Genomic DNA, 11667 nt, shown 5'->3' with positions numbered 1-11667 from the left:
TCACCCAACATTTTCTAGAAAAGTCATCAATAAAAGATAGGAAGTACCTTGCACCACTTAGGGCGGGAGAATGAATTGGACCACAAAGGTCAGAATGCACATACTCTAGAATTTCCTTTGTAGTATGTGCCCCTTTGGAAAACTTTGCCCAATAGTCTTTCTTGTTGGGATTAGTGCTCTAAATATCATGGGTCTCGTAGTTTGTACTTTGTAAACACGAATGATTTAATTAATAAAATAAGAAGTATTTTATTCGATATTTAGATAACATTAACTCAATCTAATAAACTAAGATCTCAGGTTATTTGATACAAACTTTGATAAAAAAGTCAACATTTTTGACTTTTTATGATTTTTTCCGTGTTAACTAATTTTGACCTCCCGAGCATGAATCCGCATTCATTTTCTCGAAATTCAAATCACATTTGAATATAAGGTCGGTCAAAGTTTGACTTTTCCAAGTCAAAAGTCAACTTTTTGACTTTTTACATCTTTGACCATTTCCATTATTTCTGAGCTTCCAAATATGAACGTATTCATATTCTTGACATTTAAATCACATTTAAATATTAAAGATGTATCTCTAAACTGAAAATCCGACCACTATATCACATATACTTGTCGGTTTCTTTCTCTCCACCTAATTTGAACAATTCGAATCATTCTATCATACTGTTCTAAGAGGGGAACCTAATGGACTTATAGATCATGGGCTCCAACGATCCGAGATTAGCTGGTTAAACTCTTTAGACGGAGCTAATCAACATTCATTAACTAATGGGTCATTCCACTATAGTCCCGTAGTTGCACTCCCCTCACTATAGATATATTTGTGTCCCTTTGATATAACCATGATTAGTAAGCTAATCCTTCACAGGTTGTTCGTAATCTCGGATGGGTCATAAAAATCATTTTACCCCAAGACTACATTTTGTTCCTTAAGTTCCACTAATCCTCTAATGAACAATTGGTTTAAGGTCCAACCTATAAACCGAATCCCTCTCGGGCCAAGGAGAGGGTGAGGCCCCTTGTTTAAGACCTGGATTCAGTACTAAAGGGAACAACCTATCTACTATCCCTCTAACGGGTAGGAGTGAATTTCGTCTTGCACCCTATGTTCCCAGCTATCCACCCGATCTTACCCCTGAAATGGGAAGCTTATTGGGCCAGCGATGATGAACTGCCCTCACCTATGCAGATCTAAGGATAATTCCGAGTGAACAGGAGTTCATAGTTAGCTCAGGATTAAGATTAAGTCACCTAGGTCATCAATTAACGAAATAGTCAGTTTTATACATAAAACGACATTTAGAACGTAAAAAATGACTATTTCATGGTTCAGTCTTATGCAAACTCATTGTATAGGATACCCCCACTCACATATCTCTATATGAACGATTCAGGATCACATCGTTTGTGCTAACTACAAAATGGGCCGCATCCATAGTGTCCCCAGAACAAGGTGCCCAATCTTATTTATATACTATAGACCATTCTGGCTATATATTTGAACTTGATCCACTTTTATGTCACTACATAAAGTTCAAACAACATTAAATAGTCTCAGGACCTTAGTTTATTGGATTCAAGATTACTATTTCAATAACAACTTTATCGAAAAACAAAACAGAATATGTTTATTAATTTACAAACTACGAGTTTTATGACATAAAATCCAACAAAGAGAGTAGCTGGGAGTCTTTAGTAGAGTGATCTACAATTAATGAATGTTGATTAATTTAATTAAAGAGTTTAATTAATTTAATCTCAAATCATTGGAGCTTCTAATTTGTAGATCCATTAGGTCTCTCTACTAGCTCACTAAGGGTAAAACAAGAATAAGTTATTTTTGGGAATAATTTGGATTGTTCAAATTATTTAAGGGAATTTTATATTAATATGATTAATATAAAGTATAATGTACATTGATACATTATAGTATATAGTTAATTATAAATATGTTTTATAATTAAAACTATATAATGAGAGAATAATATTTGAATAAGATTAAGATATTAATTTAATATGAATTGGATTTATATTGAAACTATAGAGTAAAATTAATGTGAATGAGATTCATATTAAAACTATAGGTTAAAAGAGAGATATACATTTTAGTATGATTCAAATGCAAAGTTGAATAAATATGTGATATTTAAAATTAATTAATTAATTAATTAATTATTGTTTATTTAATTTTATATATACATATATATTTATTTATTTAAATTATTTAAATAATAATAATAATTTAAATTTAAAAGAAAAAAGGAAATAACTCCCTTGCAGTTTGCAGGAGAGTAGAAAGTGGGGTGAGGGGATAATTCCCTTCACGTACTGTTGATTTCTGTATATTGATATAAAACACATTACAGAAGTTAATATACATAAATTTTTAAGAAAATTGAGTTTCCCTTCTATCTCAATTCTCTTTAAATTTCTCTCACAAATTTTTGAATTCCCAGCAAAAGGAAAGGATCCCACAATACTTGATCCTTACCCAAAGATATAGTGGAGTAGCTAATTGATGGTGTCCATTCGTGATTTTTTAAAGAGGGGAAGGCTTGAGGAATTCGTGAAGATTTGTTATTCGAAAACATATATTTTTTTTCAATTCTCTAATTGCATGTTTGACCATTATTTTTATGTGAATCAATTATTTATTTTTCCATCCCAATTCAAAGACAAAAGTGATAAAACGATTCCACATTGGGATTCCGTTCCTTCATTTTCAAGTATGCAAGTTATTTCCAACCCCTTTAGGCAATATATCCTCTTGTGATAGGACTTGTAGCCCCTTTTGTACCATAGCTTATCTTCAGTAGGTTCAACATCTGAAGCAATCAATGTTGTTTGTGTCATTTGTACATCTTTGATATCATACAAGCAATTGATTTTAGTAGCCATAAGCACCACTTTTGAGTCTTTTATTATTTCAAAAGTTCCTCCAACTCCCTATACTCACATCCCATGGAGTCAAACGTCCCCAATGATAGGAGATTTCTCTTCAAGGTAGGAACACACCTCACATTCCTAATAAGCTTCACTAACCCATCTTTCATCTTTAAGGAAACGAGCCAATCCCTACTGTCTTACATGTATTATTATTCCCCATGTAAATCAATTCTCCATCCCACTTCCTGTAGGTATAGAATCACCCTTTAGATGGTGTTATATGGACTAAACATCTGGATTCTACAACCCAATCTTTGGTCTCTATAGAATTTTGGTTTGCACACTCATCAATGGCTGCCAAAGAATCCGAAAATATGAAAGAATTCTTCCCATATCAACCTCCTTTTGTTTTCTATATTTATTTTTCTGATTTAGCTTCCTTTTCAAAGAATAGTAGTCTTTTTTCATATGTCCCATTTTGTGACAAAAATGGCACTTAATCTTGGAATTGTCTTCACCATTCTGCTTTCCTTTCCATTATTCTTTGTTTTTCCCTTTAAAAACAACCCCTCAGATACTTGTTGTTCTTTCTTAGCCATTTTCAATTCAAGTTTTCTAACTCTTATTGTAGAAACTATAACTTTAGTAGTGATTTTCTCTCTTCCATACTTCATAGCTACCTTAAGATCTTTGAAAGTTTCTAGCAGTGAGTTCAACAAGATGAATGCCTCATTTTCTTCACCTATGTTGTCTCCCATTGAGTTAGATTTTGAAGACAACCTCTTAAAATCATTTAGATTGTTTATGAGAGACATTGGAACTTCTATTCGATAGGTAAATAATCTTTCCCTTACCAAAGCCTTGTTTGGAAGATCTTTATTGAGATAAATCTCATTTAGTTTATTCCAAAGATTATAGGCAATCTTCTGATCAATAATATGCCTTAATACACTGTCAGTAAAATTTAAAACTATGGTTCTATAAGCATTTACCTCCATAGTTTCTTTTTCTGCATTAGTTAAGGTAGTTGGTAGCTTTGTAGGGCTTGAAGTGGCTAAGAGAGAGCCTTCTACTACCCAAGAACAACCTTGATTTTTGCCTTAAACAACTCAAAATCACTTCTCCTATCAAACTTCTCTATTTCGAATTTGGTTGCAGCCGTTCTTGAAATTCAAGAACACGAATCCCTGTTTCTTGATGTTCAAAGAATCTGAATCTTAGTCTGTTCTTGGCTATGATACCAATTGCTGGGCTTTAAAACCCAAATGCCCAAGCCCAATATGAGATTTCTATGAAGAATACACTTCCACGTAACTCCCTTGATAGCCGCACACACAGTAATCAATTGGAGTAGAAGAAATTTCCTTGAAGTTTCCTCTATCTTCTTACATATGAATTTCTTAGAAAAAGAAAACTACTCTTAACATTGTCATCCTCTCAATTCTGCTCTCAGCTGCTCGGTGAAGAAGTAGATGAAGAGGGATTGATAAAGGAGAAAATAATTACTGCTTAGTGATAGAATTTTCAGAAAATGAAGATGAAGATGATGAAGATTATCGAAGAAGGAAAAGAAAGAACAAGAACACACAAAAATTAAGTGGCTCGACCAAGTTATCCTACATCTACTGTGTAAGGGGGATTGATTTCCTTTATTGCTTTCTAATTTTGTAGAGATTATACAATTAAAATCACACTCTCTCAAACTCACTTCTAATTCCTTTTATTGCAGAAATTAAAAAGAAAAAGACAACAACTGTGTGGTTTGGATGGTTACAATAGAAAAGGTAAATATGTTTTAACTTCTTTTTTCACTTTTCTATCTCTAGTTTGTTAGGGATGATGCCCTAAAGTCTCGTGTTCTGTAGTTTGTAAACAGTTTTGTACGAATGCTTGTGATGTATAACATATGATATTTACTTCACTTCTTGACTTTGTATTTTGGATGTTCTATTTACTTTACCACAAACCAATAAACTAAAATCCTTGGTTGTCATTATGTAACTTAAACATGTATGTGGTGACATACAAGTGGATCATGCCTTAAGTGATAACCAAAATAGTCTGTAGTATATGGATATAGGACGGAAACCTTATCCTGGTAACGCTACGGATGTGACACACTTTGTGAAATGGTTACAAGTGTTGTGACTTGCCACAGATGGTCTGGTCCTGATAATTCGTGTGGGGACATGCAAGCAGGGGCTTCCTATTCAAAGAGTTTATATAAAACCTAACCACGAAGTGTTAATGTCTTGTTATATAACGTCGTTCATGACAGAGATTTGACTTCACTAGGATGACCATAGGTAACATGGCCTTAATCTTGAGTGAGTTAGGAACTCCTACCATTAAGGACGGTTCTTTGATTTGCATGGGTGCGAGTGGCCAGGTCGCCAATTCAAACCTACCACTTTGGGGATTTATCTGATTTGGGAGCTGGGAAATCAACTACACAAGATGGAATTAACTCCTTCCCTAAAGCAAAGGTAAGTAGATAGATTGCTCCTTTAAGGGCTGATCCCGAGGCTTGAACGATGTAGCGCCACACACCTTCTCATGACTCGAGAGGTTTTCACACATAGTAGGACTATGTTATATTGTTCATTAGAGGGATCAGTGGTGCTTAAGGAATAAGATGTAACTACAGGGGCAAAATGGTAAATTGGCCCAATTGTACTTACGAGCATTTGTGAAGGGTTATCGTACTGATGATTGGTTATATCCGTGGACACAGAAATATATCTATGGTAAGAAGCGTTCAGCTGTCGGTCTTTAGTGAAATGCTTGGCAGTTGACGGATGGTGGATCTCGTGACTAAAGAGTTTAGTCAGCTATTCACGTACCATTGGAGCTTTGAGCCATAGGTTCATAAGGTCCCCTTGGTAGCTTAGATATAAGTTGAGAATTAGTTTTTGGATCAGTTTGAAATATTCAAATTGACAAAAGGGATATATGATATGATTGAACTAGTTAGTTATATATGATATAATTGACTTTATGTATGAGATACATTAATTTGGAGGAAATTGGATATAAATATGATTTATATCTAGTGGAGGAGAAAACACTATGGTTAATATATGATATTAAACTATAAGTTATAAATATAATATGATTATATTTATTATTTTATTAATTAGACAGTTATGAGATAATTGCCTGACGTTTTCTCTGTAACCATGCATTAGTGGAAAGTTCCAATTCGATTTTCATAACTGAAGAATAAAATGAAAATTGTTTTCATTTTGCAAGGTACGTAGTTATTTTGCTCAACGAAGTGTTTTACCCACCGCTTAGTGGATTGAGAGCCTATACGATAGCAGCTCACGTTTACTAAATGATTGTTTACACACGCGCGCTACTTACTAAACGATCGCCCACATTTTACTAAATGATCGCTTAACACCCGAGCTATACTAAACGATCGTATAGATGATCGCCTAGCTTTTCCTATACGATCGTGCACCTCGCCGAAATGATCAAGCACCTTGTTTATACGATATACGTTGCCTATCTCCCACTTGCTTGATTGTTGTATACGATCTGTTTTCTTCCTAACCTCTACCAAGTTCAAACAGAGCTCACTCTTTAGATTCTCACTCCGAGAATACTAAGGGCTCCAAGTGGTGGTGTCGTCCCCATTTTCCTGCTGTTCATGTAAATCGTTTGTGGTAGACGACCAGGGTATTGATGAACGAAAGCTTGTCATTCTAGTGAGAGCGCAAGGAATTCATTTGTGGAGAGAGCGAGATTTGCTGTGAAGAGAGTCTTCAACTGGTAGGTTCCTTGTTCTCTTGTATTTTTTTTTTAAGCATGCCGGTAATTTAGTAGTTTGAATGCATATATGTTTGTGTGAATGTAAATGTGGAAATTCTGTCACAGTGGTTTGGAAAGATCCACTTCCACTTAGAGGTACTCTTGTATAAGAGTTCCTTCATGGTTCCCCTTTAATTTCTGTGCAGGATGCTTGGAATGTTGTTGACATTGCTTGGCTACCACAATTTCGAAGACCATTATTGCAACGAGAGCATGAAGTATAACAACAAATTGTAAGTAGCTGGAACCCTCTAAGCCACTACAACAAGATTAATGAAATTAGATGGAGCCTTGCTCCGAACGACAATTACAACGTTAAGTTCTATAAGTCTTTCCGTGTTGTCTCCATCTATCAAAATATACATATCGATGTGGGATCCTTGTGGTCGATCTTCCTACCAAAAGAATGAAAATTTTTATGTGTTACTATGATGCATAATGGCTTAAATACATCCGAAAGATAGCAGAAAAGATACCCATCCTTACATCTTAATCTTAACTAGTGCGTCGTATGTAGAAACCATGGTAAAACCACCAAACATCCATTTATACATTGTCCATTCTCGGTCAACATTTGGTCAAATATCATTGACTTGAATTTTGACTCCTGCCAAATACTTTAGCTTCCCATCTACAATAAAGGGATAGAGCCAACATTCTATGGAGTAATATTATTGGGGCAAGACTATGGAACTTATGGAATGAAAGAAATAATCGGATTTTCGAAGGCTCCCAACGAACAAACAATGGTGTTTGGGAAGACGTCATCACCCTTGCTTCCTTTTGGTGTAAAAAATCCCTCCTCTTTAATAGTTACGATCATTTCACTATTGCACTAAATTGGAAGGCTTTTCTCTAGCCTCCCCAATCTTTATATCTATTTATCGAGCATCTCTTTTGCTCTACATATATGTAACTCTTTTTTGATGGAATGCATCACTTTTTTGCTGGGGTTGATGCCCTAAATGTCGTGGGTTCTATAGTTTGTAATTGTATTATAGAAATAATTTAATTATTTAATAAAATTTGAAGTATTTTATTTTACATTTAGTAGCATTAACCCACAAAACTAATAAACGAACATCCAAGGTTATGTTCTGTAGCTTAAACATGTATGTAGAGACATATAGGTGGATTTTGTTTAAGAGATAACTTGAATGGTTTGTAATAGAATGAATAAGGTTGGGTACCTTATCCTGGTGACACTATGAATACTACCCGCTTTATAGATGTTACAATTGTTGTAAAGTTCTACAAATGATCTGATCTTGATTATTCATGTAGAGACATGTGAGCGGAAGTGTTATATACAATAGGTTTTGTATAAGACCGGACCACAAAATGAATAGTCTCATTATATAACACCGTTAATAGTAGAGACTTACATTTCACCAAGATGACCATAGGTGATATGACTTGAATCTTGAGTGAGTTGTGAACTCTTTCCTATGAAGGTGATCATTTGATTTGCATAGGTGAGAGTGACCGGTTCCCCGACTCAATATGCCTACCATTTTGGGGATTTTTTTTATTGGGGAGCTGGGAACACAACTACACAAGACAAAATTCACTCATTCTATAATATCGGGATAAGTAGATAAATTGCTCCTTTAAAGGCTGATTTTAGGGCTTGAACAATGTGCCGCCACACCCTCTCTTGGCCCAGAAGGGTTTGGTCATAGTTGGACTATGACTTATTGATCAATAAAGGGATTAGTAGTACTTAAGGAGTTAGATGTAACTATAGGAGAAAACGATAATTTTGGCCCATCTGTACTTATGAGCAATTTGTGAAGGGTCATTGCACTGTTGTAGTGTCCAATTTGGGTTTTTGATCATGATTCATAAGGAAAAGAATTGTTCATGATTAGATCGAGAGGAATTTGTGAAATTAGTTTCTTCAAGAGGTTAGTAAACCAAACCCTATTCCTTCTCTGTTTTTTGTCTAAACATGCTGTAAATATGTCTAGAATGCATATCAGGGTTATGTAAATATGTCTAGAATGCATATCAGGGTTATGAAATTTATTTCTTTTGTGTAAATTTGAAAATGGGGAACGATACTGCTTCCGTCTAGGGTTTTCAATCTGGTATCAAAGCCTAGTTTTTGGTTCTCGAATTTTAAATTTCCGGAATTAAAATTCAATTGATGGTGGGATTCTGCAGAAATAATATCTTTATGTTGATGAATGTATGGGTTTGTGCGATCTATAGATGTTTTCGGGATTGAACTGTTTAGTTCTACTGCTTTCTTTACAAATTGGTTTGTAAGGGCCCGGTGTTTTGGGCATAATTATGCAATAGAGTCTGTATTTTAAACGACCTGAACCCCTAGGACTCAAGCTAGGCCGTTACTAAACATATGCATGCATGGAACTTAAAACGACACCCTTGTATAGTAAAATAAATGCAAAATAAATAAGGTAAATTCAAAAGGCCTCTATCAAATTTAAATATTAAAAACAAACGATAGGATACCCATAAATCATAAATGATAATTAATAGGCCTGAAAACGAATCTTAACAGTAAGTTTCAAACATCAAAACTGAAAGTTGAAAACCATGAAAAGAAATCTAAATATCATGAGTGGAAGCATAAAACTGGTCCCTAGTGAATCGTTCATGGATTCCTCTTCTCATTCGTCGGCGTGTCCCCGCTCTTATCTAAAACATAAACATGAGAAAATGTGAGTATAAAATACTCAGTAAGTAACCCCACTACTGAAGCCAGGCTAGACATCTATGTCCTCTAGATTCCTACCTCTGGTGGGACGTAAGCACTCCTCTAGTCCTACTGTAGATTATCTGTAGTAAGTTCCATAGGACCCACAATCTCTGGTGAATCCCAAAGGATCTTATGGATTCCAAAGGAAACCATTACCTCTAGTGAAGCCGAAAGGACACACAACCTCGGGTGAATCCTGAAGGAAAGCATCACCGCTAGTGAATCCTGAAGGACACACAACCTCTAGTGAGCATCTAACTAACAAGGAGGATACTATCACGATTACAATATCACAAGTATCATAATATAGTTTTATAACATACATATACACCCCTTCATCATAGTTCTATAACATACATATATTTCTCATCATCATAGTCCTCTAACATACATATACATCTCATCATCCTCAGATCAAATAGAATCTTATAGAATATTAATATATTCAAATCATGCTAGCATTCGAATATCTTTATGCACATCTAGTCTTTTAAATCCTTATATCAGCAAGACATAAGAAATATCAAACCATCATCAAATCCTCTGGAAATGATAACTACATCGTCTGGCTCGTGGGCAATTCCAATAGTAAGATCATTTACCTTAATAAAAAATCCACAGATAAAATCAGACAACCAAACAATGACAACGACTTGGAGTAACGACTCTAACATCGAATACAACTATTAAATTTCAGTCCAACAATAACTGTGAAACCTCATACCCGAAAGCAAATACACAAACCATGGAACCGGCAACGATTACCAAAATTGAAATGCCCAAGAGCTTACCCAATGACGAAACCACTCCCACCTTCCTCGACGATGCCCTCTTTGACTTCCAAGCTTCTCTCGACTTCAAAATCCAACCAAAGGTGTGTCAAAAAAATAATGAAGCACAACACCATGGCCAATAATTCTAATTGAGAAAAGAATCACCAACTTACCCAAATTCACAAGATTTGGCGAAACGCAATGACGAAAAACTCACCCAAAACAGATCCGACGGAAACCATGACGGTGGCAGGGGCTAGGCGGTGCCAGACAGACGTGGCTGGCTAGTGGAGGCTTCGATCGACGGCGAGCTGAAGAGAAAAGGGAGAACGCTCGGGGGTCGTAACTAGTGCAGGCGACGGTGCGACGAGTCGAGCAGCACAGCACAAGGAGCGGAGGAAACTGGTTGGGAGACAGGCGGCGCGACGGGGCAGGCGAATCTGGCGCGGATGCTCGCGAATGAAAGGCCTTAGGCGAGATGGTGAAAGGGATCCAGACGAGCGGCGCGCGGAGGAGATCGGCTGGGAGCGACTCAGCTAGGGAGGCAGTGCTGGGCGACGGGAAGGGCGAGGCGGCTGCTCGCGAAAGGAAGGGAAGAAAAACTCAGGGGGGAGTGGGCTAGCGTGCGTGAGAAGAAGAAAAGGGGAAGGAAAAATAAAAGAGAGAAGAAAATAAAGAAAATAATTCAAATATAAATAAATAAAATAAAATAAAATATTTTATTTTATTTTATTCTATTCTATCTTATATTATATTATTTTATTCACTTTTTTCCACTTTTAACCCATTTTCTCTTAAATTTTCAATTAAAAAAGAATTTAACTAATCCCCTTTCAAAATAAAATTAATTCTTTGACATTATATTAAATTTGCGTGACATAAAAAGTCCAATTTCCACAATTTTCCTCTGACTAAACAATTCAATTGAATCCCCCTTTCTTAGAAATTAAAACACAATAATTACATTTGAATTTTCAAAATTCCAAAAATGTCCTTTAATACTAGAAAATATTGAAATTACATTAAGAACAAAAATTCGGGGTGTTTCAGTACTTTTTATGTCCTGTGTCATTCGTGAGTTTTCTGACGATGTTTTGGAGAAAACGAGGCCCAAGTCGGAGCATAGATGATGGAAGTCACCATTGTACATTAGGGGACTGTACAGCAGCGTCGCAACACTATGCCCTAGTGTTACGACGCTGCGAAGAGGCAAAAGGGAGAAATTTTCTATAGTGTCATGATGCTAGAGCACAACGTTGTGACGCTCCAAGACCGAAATTTCATGCGATTTAGTCGCGGTTTAACCAGTTCACGTGCAGTTCGAGCAGTTCACGTGGTTCGTGGCCTAGTTCACCTATTTTGGTCCAGTTCAGTTGCTTAGTTTATGTAATAATTAGTTTTCTAACTAACTAAATTAATATAAAAGTTATATTAATTTAATTAATTATTTAGGAGTCC

This window comes from Benincasa hispida, chromosome 11, assembly GCF_027475165.1.
Source record: "Benincasa hispida cultivar pf3 chromosome 11, pf3_genome.v1.1, whole genome shotgun sequence".
NCBI lineage: Eukaryota > Viridiplantae > Streptophyta > Magnoliopsida > Cucurbitales > Cucurbitaceae > Benincasa > Benincasa hispida.
Note: the sequence above shows the minus strand (reverse complement) of the source record.